Raw genomic sequence first — 18,321 nt, forward strand, 5'->3', positions numbered from 1 at the left:
CACTGATTAATGCCTACACTTATTTCCAATGTTTTTTGTTCATTTAATGGCGTATTAAATGATCTATTGAGCCATCAAGTTATTCATTTAATTTCAGTTTTGGCAGTTTCAGTCCTGCATCGATGAAAATAAATACAACGTACACTGTATATGTGTCTGTCATGTTTAACAGTCCAATCAGCTGTTAACGGACATAAAGCTGGTACAGCCCGGTCTTACGAAAGTGTAAAATAAATAATCCCTCCCTCCCCCCCTACTGGTAACGGCACAGCATGCTTCTATAGACAGGTTAGAGATGGCAGCTTTCTGCTGTGCTGGCAGATGTTTGTTTGATTCTCAACAGACAGGTAATTACCGGTATGTATAAATAACCAAGGGGAGTAGAGCGCAATGCAATTTTTGTGCAAACCCCCGACATGGAAGACATTTACGACGTGTTCCGCCATCCTTACGAAGCATGCTGCGAAGCGACATGCCAACTGAGCGTCACAAAATGTGCGAAAAGTGAACTGCAACATGTTCACACGTCGGCCGCCGTCACTGCAGTCATTCGCCGAGGGGAATTTCAGAAAACAGCTCACAGTGTAGTTATCAGCGGGAGCACAAAAGAACAGCGCAGCTGTAAAGATCTCCACCTTTCGCATTGTGTGCATGTAATCACTTAATGACTCCTGACCTCCCTTGCCATTAGGTTGATTGAGCTGTGAAAGCAGAGGGGGGGGCGTACAACAATGTAAGGGGGGTAGAATCAAGACTGCACGGCACAATCCAATACATTAATTTTCCAATTATTACCCCGGCTCAACAGAGAGAAAAGAGAGTCACATTTGTTCTTCCTTCCTTCCGAATGTTTGACCGTGTGACGTTTATTCCCAGACTATTATATATTCACTTCCTGGCCAGTCACTGTCAGTTTGTTTCCACCGCTTGTTTGTCCAAAGGATGACATTTTGAACAAGAGATTAAACTGCCGCCATACGTCCCCGCTCCAAACGAGGTCAGTGAACACACTTCTGTGTTCTGCGGTGGGACCAAATTAAGCATTGCGGTCAATATCTGCGTATTTATATCCGATTTCAATTCGAGATGCCACCAAATTCTCGGCCGTCAGATGTTTGAGACATAAATGTAGTCTGTCAGCTCGAACAGCAACGGTGTTCCCTCGTGACTTTCTTCTCTCCCTTCCCCGGCGCACAGGCTCCACAATGCGTACAGTTTTGTAGTATTGTATCAGATCCTCATTTAAATGTGATCTTTTTTGACATGTGAGCACCGCAGGCTGAATGATGTGTCCCCAGCTACACATATCTGATTTGTTACCCATTGGGTTCAGGCCCAGGCGGCCGTAGCAGCGCTCTCATCTCACCTTCCGGCTGGAACACCACCCCCTGGCCTCTTGCATAAACAGCATGACTCATCACCCCCCCCTTCGTTTTAGGGTGGCCCTGGTCCCTTTTTTTCCCCCAATTTAGGGGCAAGCAAGTGAAGTGAACTGACCCACTATTTTCCACCCGGTACGACAGACCAGAAACAGACCTCACAGGGTCACATGCGCATGGCAAAACACATCAGACATGCTCACATCTGACCTTGTTTTAGCAGCACAGCTCACATGGCTGTCATACTGGCACTATGGGTCATTATTTGGGTTATTTCTAGGGGACACAAATGAGTGTTTTCCATGATAAGAGCCCTGTTTATCGCGGCTGGCTCCTTGGGAGGATTGTCTCTGCTAATTCAGCCATTCTTTGAAACTGTGGAGTGCTGCAAGGACAATCCAGATTACCGCAGTAATGCAGTTCATTATTCTTAATGGAAATGGTCTTTATGCTCCGAGCACGTGCTCATTTCATGTAACGCACCTTGAATCTAACAACGGGGTCCCCATTACTCACATTTAATTTTAAAAGGTGCAGGTGAGTCGGCAGTTTTGTGAATGGCAGTTGCCTAATTGAACTTTTGGTTGCCGGGGGTGAAATCTTTGGAAGGTGGAAATTTCAGTGTCCTGATTAAACCCAGGGACGGAATGTTTACCGTTAACTTTGAGCCCGACTATTTCTGTTTTATCGCTTCTGCTTCACCGAAGGGAAAATTCATTAATACAGTAATGCATCACAAAACCAGTGAATTGATTAAACGCTAGAAAATACGCCATACATGTCAATTAGCAACAGCTGTCTAAACGGCCTTTCTTGTTTAAGCGTTTAACGGGGTGTTTCATTGAGCTCTTCCATTATCTCTTTATTTCATTCACATCACTTAACCCTTTTCCAAATGTATGCACAGTGTATGTTTTAGGTATTTAATTGGCAACTAACACTAGCACATATTTTAATTGTGCCTTTGGTCCGAGGTGTTTTCACGGTTAAAGCCTTTTAGTTTCAATTAAAGGGGCTCTGTTTTACAGTATACAGCACTTTGCATGTATGAATCACTATTTTATTGGACATATATGAGCAGATTGTACGTGACGTGAAAAATAAGACCTTCCCCTTCTCTCTCCGTTTCCTATACAAGCCTGTGGATGATGTGTTTACGTTGTTTAATGCTGCTGGGCTGTGTATTTTATTTGTGAAGGACACAGTCAGATTTTACTCTGTGCACATTCTCAAGCGCTTCTCAACGATCCATGAGCGTGAACAAATGATAGGCTTCAAGCAACACTCCGGAGAAGGCCTTTTCCGGTTTTTGATATTGCAGTACTTTATGCACATTTTCCTGAATTTAGTGTGAACTTGACTTGCTCGCACAGAGCCGTGATATTTTTGCTGATATCCAAAAATTAACTTTGTCTGATTGCTGAAGCCAGTATTAATATATACACATGTATTTCCAACTAATTGTGGAGTTCATCCAATAGTCGACTATTTGCTTCACTATTTGCATCTATAATGGCACAAAGCAAAGCGCATGCCTGCACGAGGGCCCAATAGTCTCCTTTATCCTCGTCATTATGTACTCACTCTCAGATACCAGCCACCTAAATACGCCTGATCATTTTTTCATGAAGATGCACATTATTACACACATTATTCCCTGAGAAATTAACGGAAAAAAGAAAGAAAATCTGACAATGTTGAATGAGGAAGTGAAAAATTGCTGGATCCGTGCCCGGCCCCAAAAATGAACGGTGTCTATTCTGGGCCAAATCCAAGTTTGGAAATTTGTTGGTTAGTTCTTGTGTAATCCTGCTGACAAACCAACCAGCAAACAAATAGAAACCGACAAAAACAAAACCTCCTCGGCGGCGGTGGTAATGAAAGCTTAATTTAATCGGCCTGTCATTTCTGCAGAGACGTTCATTTCCAACCCTGACTCTGACCCCTAACCCCCAACCCCTCATCCCCTAATCTTTAATCAACCTCACTAATTCTCTTGTGGCTGAATGGGAGCAAATCCCTGCAGCTTGGTTCCAACATTGTCTGGGAAAGGGTCCCAGAAGACTAGGCGTTACCTAAGTGACATATAAATGTCTCTGTATTGGAATAAGATGTAAAACAGTCTCTTACCTTATGGATTCAATGATTCGTGCTACTTTTGACAGTGTGGTGTCCACAACATAAAGCCTTCTGCTTTTCAAACCTCTCCAAAATGTCTATCCTCAGTGTTTCACTGGATAAAAATTACAGGGAAAAGTAAATGAAGCCGTCATTACATTTTCAAATTAGAGACAAAGTGAGCTTGAAGTCTGTCCTCGTGCTACATGATCGGGAAAAAAAAATCCTCCTCCTCCATCCTTGCAGTTTTACATTATTACAGCTCAGCGTGGTCTCAGATGATGCTTGAACAAACGAGCGTGGCAGCATCATCACAGACAGGGAAGTTCCAAACTCTACTGTAATCCAGCTTTATCTACCCTTGTTTTGTTTTCCCTCTTTTCTCTCCTGTCAACCTCCTCTCATAATTACACGGGGCTTAGTAGTGTTTTGAAAAGTCTTTGATCTGTCTCTTAAGCGCACGCTGATTATGCTGGAGGAAGATATGCGGGCTCGTAGTTTACTCTAGATTGTGTCGGTAAGGTCATTCCACAGTGTTTGTGTGTGTTTACTGGTGGATTTTTTTTTCCTTATTTTGCTGTCTGTCTCTCTGCTGCTGCAGCATGTGAGCAAGCCTGGTTGCACCCGTGCTCTCGGGGTGTGATGTGAGGGTGTATATATAGCCGAGTGATTGACTGAACAGGTCAGTGTTGAGGGATAACAGCAGTACAGTGCATTAGGCTGACACCAAACGCAGCAAATCCTTTTGTCAGTTAATGGTAGCTTAATGCCGTAAGATGGAACGGCACTGGAAACGACAGGATTTTAAGGGATTGTCTTTCTAGTAATTGTTGCTCAGTCATCATGGACCACTGCTCTGTTGCCAAGCACCATTTTTGAAAAAAGATTTTGCTCCAAATCATCATGTAGTGTTGCAGTAATAACTAAATGGCACCAGGGACATATTTTTTTGCCATATGAAGCATCCTAATTATAAACAGAGGAGAAGGCTACGTGTTTTTATCAGATTTTAATCCGAGTTACAGTCACATTTAACTGAAATTGTAATACCGTTGTCACTCTCCAGTAACTATTAACCTCGAGGATCTTTGCGATTGCAGCGCGGCTTGAATTAAAAAACAGATCTTCTCAAATTGGTCGACAAACCTTGCAGATGAGGCCAAATCATTCATTATATAAGTTGTTATTAAGGGGTTTGTGTTTTATTTTCTATCCATTTATTGTCTGGTTCAGTATGGTAGCATTAGTAGTCACGAATATTTGCATTTAAGCTGTGTTTGTTTAGATGTCACAAGAAATCCATGTGTGCATTATATAGATATTTGCATTTATATTATGTATTTGCATTACTTTTTACAGTTATATGTATACTGCTTTCAGTTAGCATTTCAGGATATGGTTGAAACAATCACATTGTGATTATTCTGACATATATATATATATATATATATAACGACTGCGATATGATTCATAATTAGTTGGAAGTCATCGTTTTTCTTCCACAATCTTCATTTTCACGGGAAATACTAAAGGGATACTCCAGCAATTTTGCACATTAAAGTGTATTTTCCAATCTTGGGGAGTCCGACTGCATGTAGAGTGTAACCTGACCCATTTCCACTTGCATTACATTTATGTAATATATAAATATTTCTGGCTCTGCTGTATTGAATTTCCTCACAAGTTGTCCATTATTCAAGTCCAACAGTGTTATGGGAGTGTAAGGGTAGACCAATAGAATGTTTTTCAAAACCTGGCGGCTGCATTTCCCACAATGCAACTTAACCAGTGAGTGACATCACCGGAGGTAGTCTGTCAGATAACATGCAGCTTCCTCTGAAGCCAAAAAAGGTTTTATGCTCCTTTTTTATCACAGAGGAGGTAGTACTCCCCAAGACCTATACACGCAACATGATGTGTAAAATTGGTTATAATTATGATGCAATTTAAGTGGGGGTCTGTACCAAACAAACATATTTTATATTGCGATTTTGAAAATACTCGTATTCATTATGCAGCCCTATCTCCGGTATTTCTCTCTGTTTGCCAGAAAGACTGCATGTGGTACTGCCAACAGTAAGACTTTAGACTGCCTCTCATTGAGCCTCCAGAGCCTTAGAGTGTGAGCTGTACATGTCGTTAGTGATTCTTTCCTCCTCTATTGTGCATGGTGCTAAAAGATTACTGTAGTCAAACAAGCTCAGTATGCTCTACATCAGTATATCTGCTGCTGTTCCTTATCCTTGGACTATAGCCTACGGACTTCGTAGCCGTATTATTTCCTACTCACTTTGTCCCCACTGAATTGCAGTTGTTTCTTTGTTATTTTCTTACTCGCTGTAGTTAGTTGGCTTCGTGTTCTACGCCTGATGAATTCACAGGAAACCTGTAATCCATACGTCAGTGGACACACAGGCTAGATGGAGATCAGACCTCAGGAAACAAATGTGTGCTGCAGAGGCTGCCTGCTCTAATCATAATGCATCAGATCACTCTGTCCGTCCCTCTCCTCTTCATCTATCGACGCAACATTATATGTCTTTCTCTCAGTTTCTCATTTTTTGTTCTCTTCCTCTCATTACCTTCCCCTTTGTTGCTCTCTCTCTCTCTCTCTCTCTATCTATCTATCTCAGCGTCTTTCCGGCTCTCCCTCCCTCTTTGCCTTCTAGACACGCTGAGGTTTCAAAGCTGATGGGTAACTAGAGAACTCCCCTGCTGCTCTCAGATTTTTCCTAGTCATCCCCAGCAAAGGAAAAAAAAAGAGAGACACACACACAAAACCACACAGTGGGATGGAAAAGAAGACGCAAACACTAGAATAAACAGGTGCAGGGAGAAAAGATGTAGAGCCTCCACTGTGCCTGGGATGGAGCTGAATTGAATGTGAGCAAAATAGACGGAGATAGCGATGAAGAGGGAAGATGAAGACATGGAGAAGGATCCATGAACAAGAATAGGCAGAGACCCGGGGGGAGACAGACGGTAAAAGCCATCCCGTCTTGTCGATGAGATGTATCATTTTGTCAGCTCAAATGAATCTCCTGAAAGCCCCGTGTGGTGGAGTGAGAGGCTGAATGAAGCCACTGCACAATCCACTGTCAGTGTGCAGGACTCTCCACGGAACACAGACGTGTTGTCAAGGTCCACTTAGTCTTGTATGGACAATCAAAAAACTGCATGTCAGGCTTTTGGCTAACAGTCTGTCCAAGAAGGATTTGATGTGACAGTCTGAGTATATTTAAAAAGTGACTGCTTGCTGGACACATGCAGGAACCAAGCAGATATAATCTGATTTAAAGTCATCCCTCAGCCCTCACCACTAAAAGATGAAGATACTTTCATGTCTTCATCTTACATTTGCATTTATGCTATTTTTACAAAAGAGAGCACAGACGTGCAGGTATGAGATGGACTTTGGACTGATCAACAGGTGACAGTGACATGTTGCAATGTGCCAGCAGAGGCAGGAAAGAAGAAGACTCGAGTAACTAAACATGTATCTGGACATGAGCTTTGCAAATGTTTTTCGAGGACGGAAATGTGCTCTAAGTTCAAGTACATGGAAGCTCCACAGGGTACCTTTAACAGTTCAAATTTAACATCAAGGAGCTCTGTCAGGAACTTCTGTCTTGTGCTGGAAGTTGTCAGTTCATATTTTTGCAGCTCTATTTCTAAACCTATGTGAGCTGCTATTGCTCTCTGTCAGTGACATAAAGTCACATGCTTTGGAATGTCTTGGAAAAATCTTAGAAAATGTAGCTGATATCACTGTTAGTGATAGTGATATATGTTTTTAAGTATGAAATGGCTTTAGATTCCAACAGTAATCCCTGTTAAAAAGTGTTTGGTCTCTCCTCCCCCCGCTCATGCAGTGAAAGAGAGATGACATTTTTTCTGGTATCCCTGCCCACTTTATCCAGTCAGGACAGGGAATCCATAAAGAGGCGGCCCTTTCTGCTTGTGAACGCTTAGAGAACAGGAATCTCCTGTTTTCTGCTGTGTATCTGGCAATTACCGCTCCACATTCACGTGGTGACATAGAGAGGAGGGAGGAGTTTGCTAACTGCTGTGCAAAACAGACAGGAAGTTTGCTAAAATGACCATCACAGCACCTTTTAAACAAATCGTCCACAGGCATGCATAGGCAACTGAGAGAGACGGGGAAGGTCTAATCTTGCACATCACATTACAACGGCCAATTAAAAAGTGATTAATGCATGTAGATTGCAACAAATTGTTACACTGAGCCCCCTTTAAGCCTTTCAGGAGCATCGCGCATGAGCGGTGGCTTTGACCTCCACCTGCTGGGATCAGGCAAAATGAGTGTTGTTCGAAAGGACATCAGGCCACAGGTAATGATGTGCGCAAAACATTTTGATGATCGGCTTTTTAAGTGTAAAAGTTAAAAAATGTAAATGTGTTTTTCTCTACATGTAATTGGAGATGGAATATTTATGGTGTTTGGGGACAAATCAGGCAATTTAAATCAACTCGCCTTTGGAAATGAGAAATTATGATTAGCATCTCTCACTATTTTATAGACAAAAAAAAAAAATTGAAGAAAACAATTGTTGGCAGTAATGGATCAATAGAGATGTACTGCTGGTAGATAGACTCCACTCGTTCCCTTCACCACAGAAAACTCCCTTCTGCCGTTGTTCTGCCTCTGGGCCTGTCAGAGCCCCGGCTGACTGGGCCCCTACTGCAAAGCAGTGGGGAACACTTGCTTTACACATGCACACACCAGCGCACACTGGCAACAGCACTCAGGTGGGATCAGGTGCGAAGCCTCCTCTTCTTGTATGCAACAGACAAACAAGAGTCACTCACTCACACACACACACACCAGACGCACACGATTCACCTCGACTGCGTGTCGAGGCTGTGGCGCTCCCAGGGAAAAAAAAAAAATCTGACTCTTAATGAATAATCCTATTAGCACATGAAAGGTAACATCTGGCTTGTTCCAAAAAGCAGTCATTCTTTTATAGGAGAGCAATTTGTTTTTCTGGATGAATGAGTTACCCCTCCCAGCGAGCAGGGCCACGTAAGGCGAATGCCCACTTCACCACTCTCTCTCTCTCGCTCGCCGCCACCCCTCCCCTTCCCTCTCCCACCCTCACACTCTGGTTTTAGGGAGGCAAATGAGGATATCTTCCAAAAAAAAAAAAAAAAAAAGTTCCCAAAAAATGTGCTCATTGTGCAGACATTTCTCCCTGCCAGGTTCTCTATGAGTGCATAACACCTCTGTTTGAAAGAAGACGAAAGAAAATGCTCTGCTGTAGCTTTGTTCTACCCTTCCATCCTCGTGTACCTCTGCATTCGCAGCGAGTGTGCACAGAGGTGTCGTGCACACACTCCAGAACAGTCAGTCTTCCTCTTCCCCTCTCTCTTCGGTGCATTACCGGGTGAGGTGCGCGCTGATACCGCTGATATCCTAAAAATAAAGATTAGCTGCGAAGCGGCCGGGCCATCGCGCCCATCACTCCCGAGGAGGCACGAAAGGTTTGATGGAGGACAGGCAGTGACGGATGAAGGGCAACACGTCGTTTTCTTTTTCTCCTCAACTACATCTTACTTTCATCCCTGCCCTGCAATTTTGTATAATTGTATTGACATTACATGAATTAGGCTGTGAAAGCGGGTATGCACTTTTCACGTCACTCTTGGTGTCAGCGCATCAAACCCTTCAATTGTAAAAAGAAAAAGAAGGACGGATTCAATACCCTCCGTCTGTGAGGAATAATAGTGTGGCAGCAGTCTCTTTTCTCTTGGTCTATATCTCCTTCTCTGTCTATCTTCATCTTTTTTTCCCTCAGTCCTCCTCTCAGTGCGGAAAGTGAAATAGAGCAGAGGGGAGATTGTATCAGAGCGTTGATGCGAGATCGGGTTGAAGGGGAGACAGAGAGCGATGGCAGGAGGGTTTGTGGGGGGGAAGAGTGGGAGTGACATGCGTTTTGTGTGGCGACTGAAGGACAGGGAAGATGTGAGGGTTCCAGGCAACCCATGCTCTCCCATCCCTCCCTCCCTCCCTCCCTCCCTCGCTCCCCCCCTTCCAACGCTCCCCACACCACCCATGCTCCAATAATCTGTAAGGAGATAGTGACTTCACCCGGTCTATTAATCTAGATTAGTCTATAGTTTAGGTCTTTCATCACATGCAGCCAGACTCTCATTACCTATTCCTCTGTGCTACCTTGAAAAACACAGCTGCCTCCATCCACGGGACAAGCTTCATGCAACAATTACGCAATATTTTTTTCTTTTGGTCTGGATGAATCGGTGTGTTTTATGTAACGCTCACTCAGCTGCAAATCTGAGAGGAAATGCAGCATCATGCAAGCCCCCCTTGTACGCAAGCACTGTTTTAGCCTATGTGTGTACGAAGCCAGTCAGGTTAAATCTGGATCCTCTCGGAAAACAGGAAAAACTGACCTGCCAGATCTGATAAATGTCAGCCAGCAGGGAGAGAGGGAGTTTTTTTTTCCTCCTAATATTCACCTGACGTGTGGACATTTTTCATGCTTAAAGTTTTCGTAACTGATCGAATCGTCACTTCAACTCGGCACCAGCTCATTCCACAACCTGCCGCCTGAAAACCTCTTCAGCCCCCAGCAGACGCAACTAAGCATTAAATCAATATGAGATTTACCTCCTTTCATCTGCCACACGTATTTGATATTTGATCAGACGGCTGAAAAAAGAAAATCCTCAATGAAAACATCCCCCTGTGGCTTATCCCGGGCTCAGTCCCACAGAGCAGGCAGATCTCCTCGGCTTCTCTCCCCCCCCCCCCCCTTTAGGAGGTTATTTGAACTGACTTTCCCCCCCTTTGCAGTTGCAGAGCGAGAGGTGAAATAGAGGAGAGGACGAGAGCAGAGAGGAGCGACTCACCTCAGACTGTGAATTACTGACGTAAAGGATGCGATAGCCTAGATCCCCGGTTGTGCCCATGCATGCCCGTTCCCTTGGTGGATTAGCGGCGAGCTGGAAGAGGAGAGGCTATGCCATGGCAGAAGTTAAGAGGGCAGGCGCGCAGGCAAACAGAGCAGCGGCGGCAGTAGTTGGAGTAGTTGTTGCACATCGGCGTCCTCTGATCCAGTGGCGCGAGGTTCCTCTAAGCCCCAGCCAGAGTCAACACTCCCCTTCTCTTCTTCCTCCTCTCCACCCGCTCTCCTCTCTGTTTCCCCCTCTCCTGTCTCCACACGGTGTCGGCAGGGGCTCGCACTCACTCACTCACTCACTCACTCACTCACACATGCACACTCCCGCACACACCATCACACACACACGCGCGCAGGCACTCACACACACACACACGCACACACCCGCGAGTACAGTGGCTGAACTCCGGACGCCTCAGCGACAGAGCCCACGCAGGCAGAATATCCCCATCGTGCCGCTGCAGTTCTCCTCTCTGGCTTTCTCCTCTTTTCTGCGTGTGTGCGTCTGAGTGTGTGTTTGTGTGTGTGTATAGAGAGAGAGAGAGAGAGAGATTAAGCAAGAGGGGGAGGGAGCATGGGAGAGAGAGAGAGAGAGAGAGAGAGGGAGGAGAGGGAGGAGGGAAGGTTGCAGTGGAGAAAAGTGCAGCTCCGGTTTTGGCTACATCTGGCAGGTTCATGCACCATCCCTTCGTCTCATCGTCAGCCGAGGCACTTCTGTGTGTGACCTCACTTCCATGGAGACCATACGCGTTTCAAGGCTCACTGCGCTTTCTGTCATAAGCTCAAAAAAATTGCACACTAACTTTTGGACTTTTTTTTATCCGTCAAGGCTGCACTTTTTCCTCACAGCTCCGCTGCCTCGGCGAACGTCTTGAGAAAAGTGTGTACAGTCTCGCCAGAGTCTGCACACACACCCGCCTCTCGGTTGTTGCTGGGCATCTCCATTAAGTAATGCTCATCGTAAACAGTCAGCCTTTGGGGTTACGAGTCCATTCAGCTTCTGTCTATCATTTTCCCAGAATCCTCTCAGCTCTTCACTTTGTGTGGGAAGGAGTTTCCATCTGATTGTTTCCTCTCTTGAGAGCCCTCTTGCCTGACCTCCTCATAGTTTTTTACCCATGTGTCATTGGCTAGTGAAAGTGAAAACACTGCTTGTATGGGAAATGACTTGTTGTCAACCCGGGAAATGTACATTTTCCTCATAGATTTAATTGAAGTTGTAGTGGACCATTTTAGTGTTCAGGAAACAAAATAAAGAGGGTGCTAACACTCGGCGAAACCTTGATCATGTCAGAGTGAAGCTGTAAACGCCAGGCTGGATGTTTTCCGAGCCTTAGCTCGCCCTCGCTCTCTCACAGGGAAACCCCTCGTTGTACTCTCAGCCTCAGGTACCATGGTAATGAGCTGCAGCTCTCCAGACCGCAGCTGCTGCCACTTCGCGTGTTTTAACTGTGTGTCAGTATGTGTGATTTTTTTTTCTTTTTTTTTTTTTTCATCAGCCCCAGCAGATAAACAAAAGCCGACATTTCTAGGTGAAATAAAATTCTAGAGAAAAGAAAGGAAGAAAAATTAAGTTGACTAATTTCAAATAAGTGAAAGACCTTACAACTAAACATGGAAACCAGCTTTAATTAACTTTATGACAATTTTGCTTCAGATAGAAAATGAGATGGAAACAAAACTGCATTCATCTTTGTTTAATTAAAGCACTCTTCTTTGTAGTAACAATAGCTTTCCCAGTTCTTGGCTAATTTCTAGTTGATGTACCACTTCTCATTATTACATCTTGTTTATGACACTTTTTATTATGCTGTTTCTCATTAAGTGTATTTCCCTGATGATACTAAATTGTTATCAAGAAAAAACTTCTATTGGATCATTTTTGTGATTGATACTTTTCTACTCATCATCAAATCATGTTTGGTGTTACGAGGCCCTTTATTTTTTATTAATTTAGCAATTACTTTAAACTGCTTTGAAAAATATATGTATATGAGGCAGGCTATAACGGGCAAATTGATTATCTGACGTGATTGAACTCTGAATGTGAAGCAGGCATGTCAGTAAAATATGACAAAGTTTACCTGTGAGATTCAGGCTGGTATTGTTTTCATCTTGTGAGATTGTTTATGTGTGTTTATGTGTGAAATCGTGCCAAAATGTGCTCCTAGAGACACCTTGTGTTGCGGTACTGCCACAGAAGTGGGTTTGGTGTAGTCATGAAACTTTACAAGTGTGCATTTGAAAACAAAATGAAGGTCGAGGTCGTAGATGGATGTGGTCTGAGAAAGGGCTCTTGGAGAAGGGGGGGTGGGAAGAAGGAAACAGGCCATTGGTTCCCCAGTGTACACCATTTGCCCACATTAGTGTTAAGCTGCAGGTCACTGGATCCCAGTTTCAATCAATCCTTTTTAATTAAGACATCTGGCACAACCACAGAACATCTTGTGATAGGATCACACCAGCTGCAATGCCAAAACAGGTGAACTGCTCCATATGTCACCAAAACACACACTGCATATACGTTGATACTAACATAGGTTAAAGGCTGACCATGTGAGGATGAGAAAATATTCACTTAGAATGGAAATATTAGATTCCTTCTCTCTAAATACAAAAGCTTTGGTGTTTGTTTTTGACAAGTTACCGAGACCAACAAATATACATGGTCGAAGGAGTACTTGACAGTGCTGTTCAGTTGCAGCCAGCAGGACAGCTGCTCCAGCTGTGAAAAAAGGCCAACGAAATGTCTGGAGAATCAAAGAGAAGAGCTGAAAAACAGCTGAGTGTAAGGTTCACTTCACATTTAAAGCTATTAGACCTCCTTCCCTTGTTTATCACTCTCACCGCTCTGCCAGTCGAGCCCTTTTATGACACTTGTTCATAACTGAAAGTTTTGTTTTTCTTTGTTCACCCCCTCGCCTCATCTCACCTCTCTACAACGTGACCTAAAATACCCCAGCCTCCTGTCTGACTGACTGACTGCACCTTCAAGGTGCTGAACACCGCATTCGCACTCACAACACAGTTTTATGAGACTGGCTTCTTGTTTTGGAGTGACAGTAACATATCAGCTTCACAGCCTTGTTATTGCTCTGCAAGGCAGCGACAAGCTGTAGGTTGGAGACAGTAGAGAGCTGAATAATGTTTGTGAAGATTTAACCTTGCACACTCTCTGTCCTTGGCAAGTGTTTAAGATCTGAACCCAGGGTTAATGGCATTTGTTTAATGGCTTGTACCCCTTTGTGGGGGGGGTCTACTGTCCATCAGGTTACGAAAAGCTTTGCTGTTTTCTTTTATTGGAATCTGCTTCAGCATTCTGCTTGTGTAAGCAAACTGTTTCTCAGATGGATAAACCAGTGGCATTGGACAAATCAGTGGAGTGACTCTCTCCTCCTATTGATTTCATTATCTCAAAGCCAAGCCCCCAGGGGACTCCTATTTGGTGTGTCCTTGTCCCCTTGCATGTACGGTGTCCGCAGTGCTGTGGTCAAAGGCAGGAGCCGGACTCAGTTCTCAAGTGTTGCTTCTAGGCCTGTTTTTGATCGTCAGCATTCTTGGTTCTGGTCCACAAACATGTGTATCTCTATTGTCAAACAAATCTTGACAGTATATGAAAGCTGAAATGTTGATAAAAATTGGAAACAGACCTTGGCCGAGGAGGAACAAAGAAGAGACGATGGGAAACATACTAAACTTGCGCCTCTTCTAGGACTTGAGGCGCACAGGTAACATAACGGATAAACGACAGAAATACGCAAAATCCTGCCTGCGAACACAACTATTCACACGGGCAGTGACGCAAATTCGCAAAAGTTTCCAATACACAAATTCGCGACACATGTGTGTTATCAGATGAAAACGAGCCTGCAGGGTCCGCGGGTCTCCTGGGTCCGGCCCGTTCAGATGGAATTCATTAAAACACCAGAGTTACAAACAAACAAAACCAATCGAGGCAGTTGTAGAGTACAGATCGAGGCAGTTGTAGAGTACAGATCGTCTTCACAGCACCGATTCCCATCAGTGAATCCCACATATATAAAAGTCTTTCTGTTCTGGGAGCAATCAAGGTTACTCATCCCAAGTCACCTTTGTCACATTGTCTTTATAATTTTGTGACCTTTGTCATATAATGCAGGCAAACCATCAACAAGCCTGTCATTGTCATAATTGTGATGCAGCATTCATTTGGCACAACGTGATCAGTGGATGCTTTCATTTTCACAGCAAACGTCACCATGACGAACCATTGCCGCGGTAACCAACATCCAAATCACTATTCCGCGACTCTCAGCGCGATGGTCGCTCGTTTAGACAGTCGCTGCTGTGTCCCTCTATTGTCCTATTTTCCAATTAGACTCATGATATACAATAACGGCAAAGTATGTACAATAAGTTAGCAATGACATCAAGCTTTGAGCAAAATATGATTGCATGTGTTGCCACCCTCCCAAGCGAGGCTATGTAAAAACTACAGGCTGCTCTTAATGAAGCTTGGTATCTGGGACTGTCATAACCTCTTCTATTGTAAACAAAGCATTTATTCCATTCTGCCACTCACGGCTACATGCTTCTCTCCCCCAAAGAGGCAAAATATGGGAGGGATGGAGGCAAAGGGGCGTGTACGTGAATACCAAGTAACCTTGTTGCATCCTCTCGAATATCTCCCAGTGAAGGTACTTGATTTGTATGTTATGTTTTATTAATTAGTTCGACGTACCGGATAAATACATTCTGTGACATGAGTACAGAGATTCTACAGCACAGGAATGTTCTTCTCTTTGTCACCCCCACACTGCTTTTCTCAGCTTATACTGCTGACACGTTCATGACATAGTGTTAATTGGTACTGTAAGTGTTAGAATTACCCAGTGGAATAGGAAATTGTCTTTTTCGCCCTTGTCTTTTCTAGATTTCACAGAGTTTTTTCTTTGTCCTTTCTTTGTGGAAAGGGTACCTGGAAAAGCTACCCATCCCTATAATGACTCCCCATCCTCACAATTAGCGCAATAAATGTAAACTGTTCTTAAGCTTCTCTCATTTTCATTTTAGTAGCCTCACTGTCACCATTCCGATCCGTCCCCTGAGACCCTGAGTGCATTCATCCGTCTACACAGAGTACATTAGAGCTGAGTGTCACATCTGTATGGTGAAGAGAGCTGTCAGTTTATTGTAGCTTAGATCTCTCTGCAATCACGAAAGAGAAAAAGAAAATTTGGGGCGTGTGTACGTGTGTGTACGTGTTTGTGTGTGTGTATTTCGGCTGACAGGCTGATATGATGGGTCTGCTGTGCAGCAGCACTGCCCCAGCAAGTCTCCGAGTGAGGAGCAAAGCTGAAAATGTGCCTAGCAGATACGTCAGCACGAGTCTGTCGCCATCTGCTGCAGTCTTTTTGGTCTTTTCATCAGATGTGTGTAGAAAAGCTGGCTCTATTTTAACCTGCGTCACACTCCATTGCTTTTTTTGGACAAAGTGGAGCTCAGGAGAAAAATCCAAATTATTATCAGGGGCCAATTAAGGGTTAAAATGATAAAATTAAAAAGTCACGACAGCTTTGAGCTGATTAAGTATCACCGACTCTATAGCTTCTTCCAGAAAAGGCAAAAATGGTCCGCTGTAGGCCAAGTGACCACCAAGAGCTAATTCAAAGTGTGTGGCCGCCTCCAACCATAATATTTCAAGCTTGTTTTGACCTTTTGTAACAAGTTGTCTGAGCTTTCTGGACAGAGTGTTATGGCTTCAAGACATGTCAACGCATTATTGACCTACACAATCCCCCCTGCATTCTCCAGTCCATGCTGCCTGGCCAGTAGTCGGTGACGTCTTTTTCGTTTCAAGAGAATGATGTATGCTCGGAATTGGACACACAGATGTTTCTTTGAAAAGAAAGTCGCCCTGGCTCATTGGCGTTTCCTGTGTAAATTAAGGTGTCTGTTCAAGGAGGTATTATGCTTTGATGTATTAGAGTGTGAAAGTGCTTCCTCAAGCTTGTCTAAGTCGGATGCTGTCTGAATGAATGGCATAACGGGTCACTTTCATGGCTGGCTGCCCAGGTTTTTCCCTGGTTATTATTTATCCTTATGTATTCTGAAGTGTTTATCTAGACGTCACAATGCATTTACGCCAAATTCTACCGAAGAAGAAAATGAAGTGTGAGCGGCTTCGGCTGGCCTTGAACAGGTCCTCCACTTGTTTCCATTGGCTGACCCGCCTGCCTGCCACCCTGTTGGCCTGATGCTGGAGCCAATTGGGCTCGCGGTCGACTCCAGCAGCGGTGGCCAAGTGCCTCGCCTGTTTCAGCTCTGCCTCCCTTTGACAGGCCAGTGTGAGAAGTGTTCTGCTGCCACCTTTCCTGCAGCTCTTTTCTTTGTCTGTGCCATCTGTGTGCATGGTGATAGTGATGTGTGGATAAAAAAAAAAGGAGGCGGACGGATGGATTTATCCCTCTGGTAAAGAAATAAAAAGCGATAATAGACTGCAGAGGGAGGGTGGTAGTAACTGAGATACATAGGTCAGCAGTCCACCCCCAGTCTTCTGGAAACGCCAGTCTACTCCCACCGCTGTGACACATCTTCATCTCCATTACCTTTACTTTTGATATGACTCACACTGATGTAACAAGAAACTTTAACTTGCATACCTTCAGCCCAAAAGGACAAAAACTGTGACATAATCAATGTTCCCCTATAAACCGAACTTACTTCTTATCTGTGCAACCTGAGCTTTGTTGAACTGTAGTTTACTTTTACATATAGGACATTTAGCAGACGCTTTTTGTCCAAAGAGACTTACTTTGGGGTTCAGTATCTGTTGGTGCGGCTTGACTTGGTTTGACTCAACATGGCAGGGGACTCTTCCTCCCTGCAGTATTATCGTAGAATCACTAACAAAGCTCAGCTAACTCCAAGGTAAACACATTTGACTTCCTACATATTCTTCACAAATAGCTGCAGTTATGTACAGTAGTCATTTAGAAGCTTTTAGGAAATGTTGGGTTTTTACTGGCAGTAACTTCTGAAACAGCTGAAAATCAAACCATGATGAAGCAGTCGAGTAAAAGCCGATACCTGAAAGTATAAACCCAAAGGCATCAGAGAAACCAAACTTCAAATCATAGAGATTCAGTAAGAAGATACAAAGCTACAGAGAGCTGAACACACAGAGACTTTTCAAAACGTCTTTCTCTTTCCCGCAATCACAGCACATGCATGTTTTAGAGGGAGAAGGAGGTCGAGGCGTCGCTGCAGTCGGCTTGGAGGCATGGCGGGCGCACTTTGGCCCTACTCTGTGCGGTTAAACTGGTGAGGAAAAGCAAATCAGTACGGCATGGCTTGTCTCTGAGCGGTCAGATGTGCCAGTGGAGAAAAACCCCACATTTCGGCCAGCGTAAACAGCTGTGTTGACTTACACGGTGCATTCAAGAACTGTTTGTGAATTATTTAAAAAGTACAGTTCCACTCACATCAGACTTTCTTGTTGCACTTACTCAATTACGTTGTTTAAAGTGCCCCCCCAACAAAACAAAATTAAGAAAAAAAGTTAAACGAGCAACTGCATCAAATCAGTTTTCTTAAAATCTAGAAAATGTTCACAAAAAAATCAATTATTTACACAGTGATACACATTTATATGTTGAATGTCAATTGAATTGTTCCCCTAGTGAATTAGTTTAGTTAGAATGAGTTTTCCCATTTTTAAGAAAACAAATTTATGAGTGAGTCTTGCTTAGAAAAGCAACATATAAATGAACGGAAGAACAGCTTTTTTATTTTACCACAATCACAACAGCAGAAGAGATTTGTCCTTGGACGATTTAAAGGCGGTTGATCCGCAGCTTTGTGTTTCATATGTGTTTTATTCACCTGTTTTTTTTTTTTCC

General features: G+C 43.8%; 2 protein-coding genes across 5 annotated transcripts in view; one reads left to right on the forward strand and one right to left on the reverse strand.

Annotated features, from left to right (window-relative positions):
* Positions 1-11,258, reverse strand: part of insyn2a (inhibitory synaptic factor 2A) — a 33,274-nt gene extending 22,016 nt beyond the window's left edge. The window contains exon 1 of the mRNA XM_030400626.1: positions 10,392-11,258. The gene's annotated coding sequence lies outside the window, so the exon portion shown is untranslated. The remainder of the gene's footprint in view (positions 1-10,391) is intronic.
* Positions 1-18,321, forward strand: part of dock1 (dedicator of cytokinesis 1) — a 206,031-nt gene that overhangs the window by 109,951 nt on the left and 77,759 nt on the right. The gene's annotated exons all lie outside the window — the stretch shown is intronic.

The sequence above is a fragment of the Sparus aurata genome, chromosome 20 (genome assembly GCF_900880675.1).
Source record: "Sparus aurata chromosome 20, fSpaAur1.1, whole genome shotgun sequence".
NCBI lineage: Eukaryota > Metazoa > Chordata > Actinopteri > Spariformes > Sparidae > Sparus > Sparus aurata.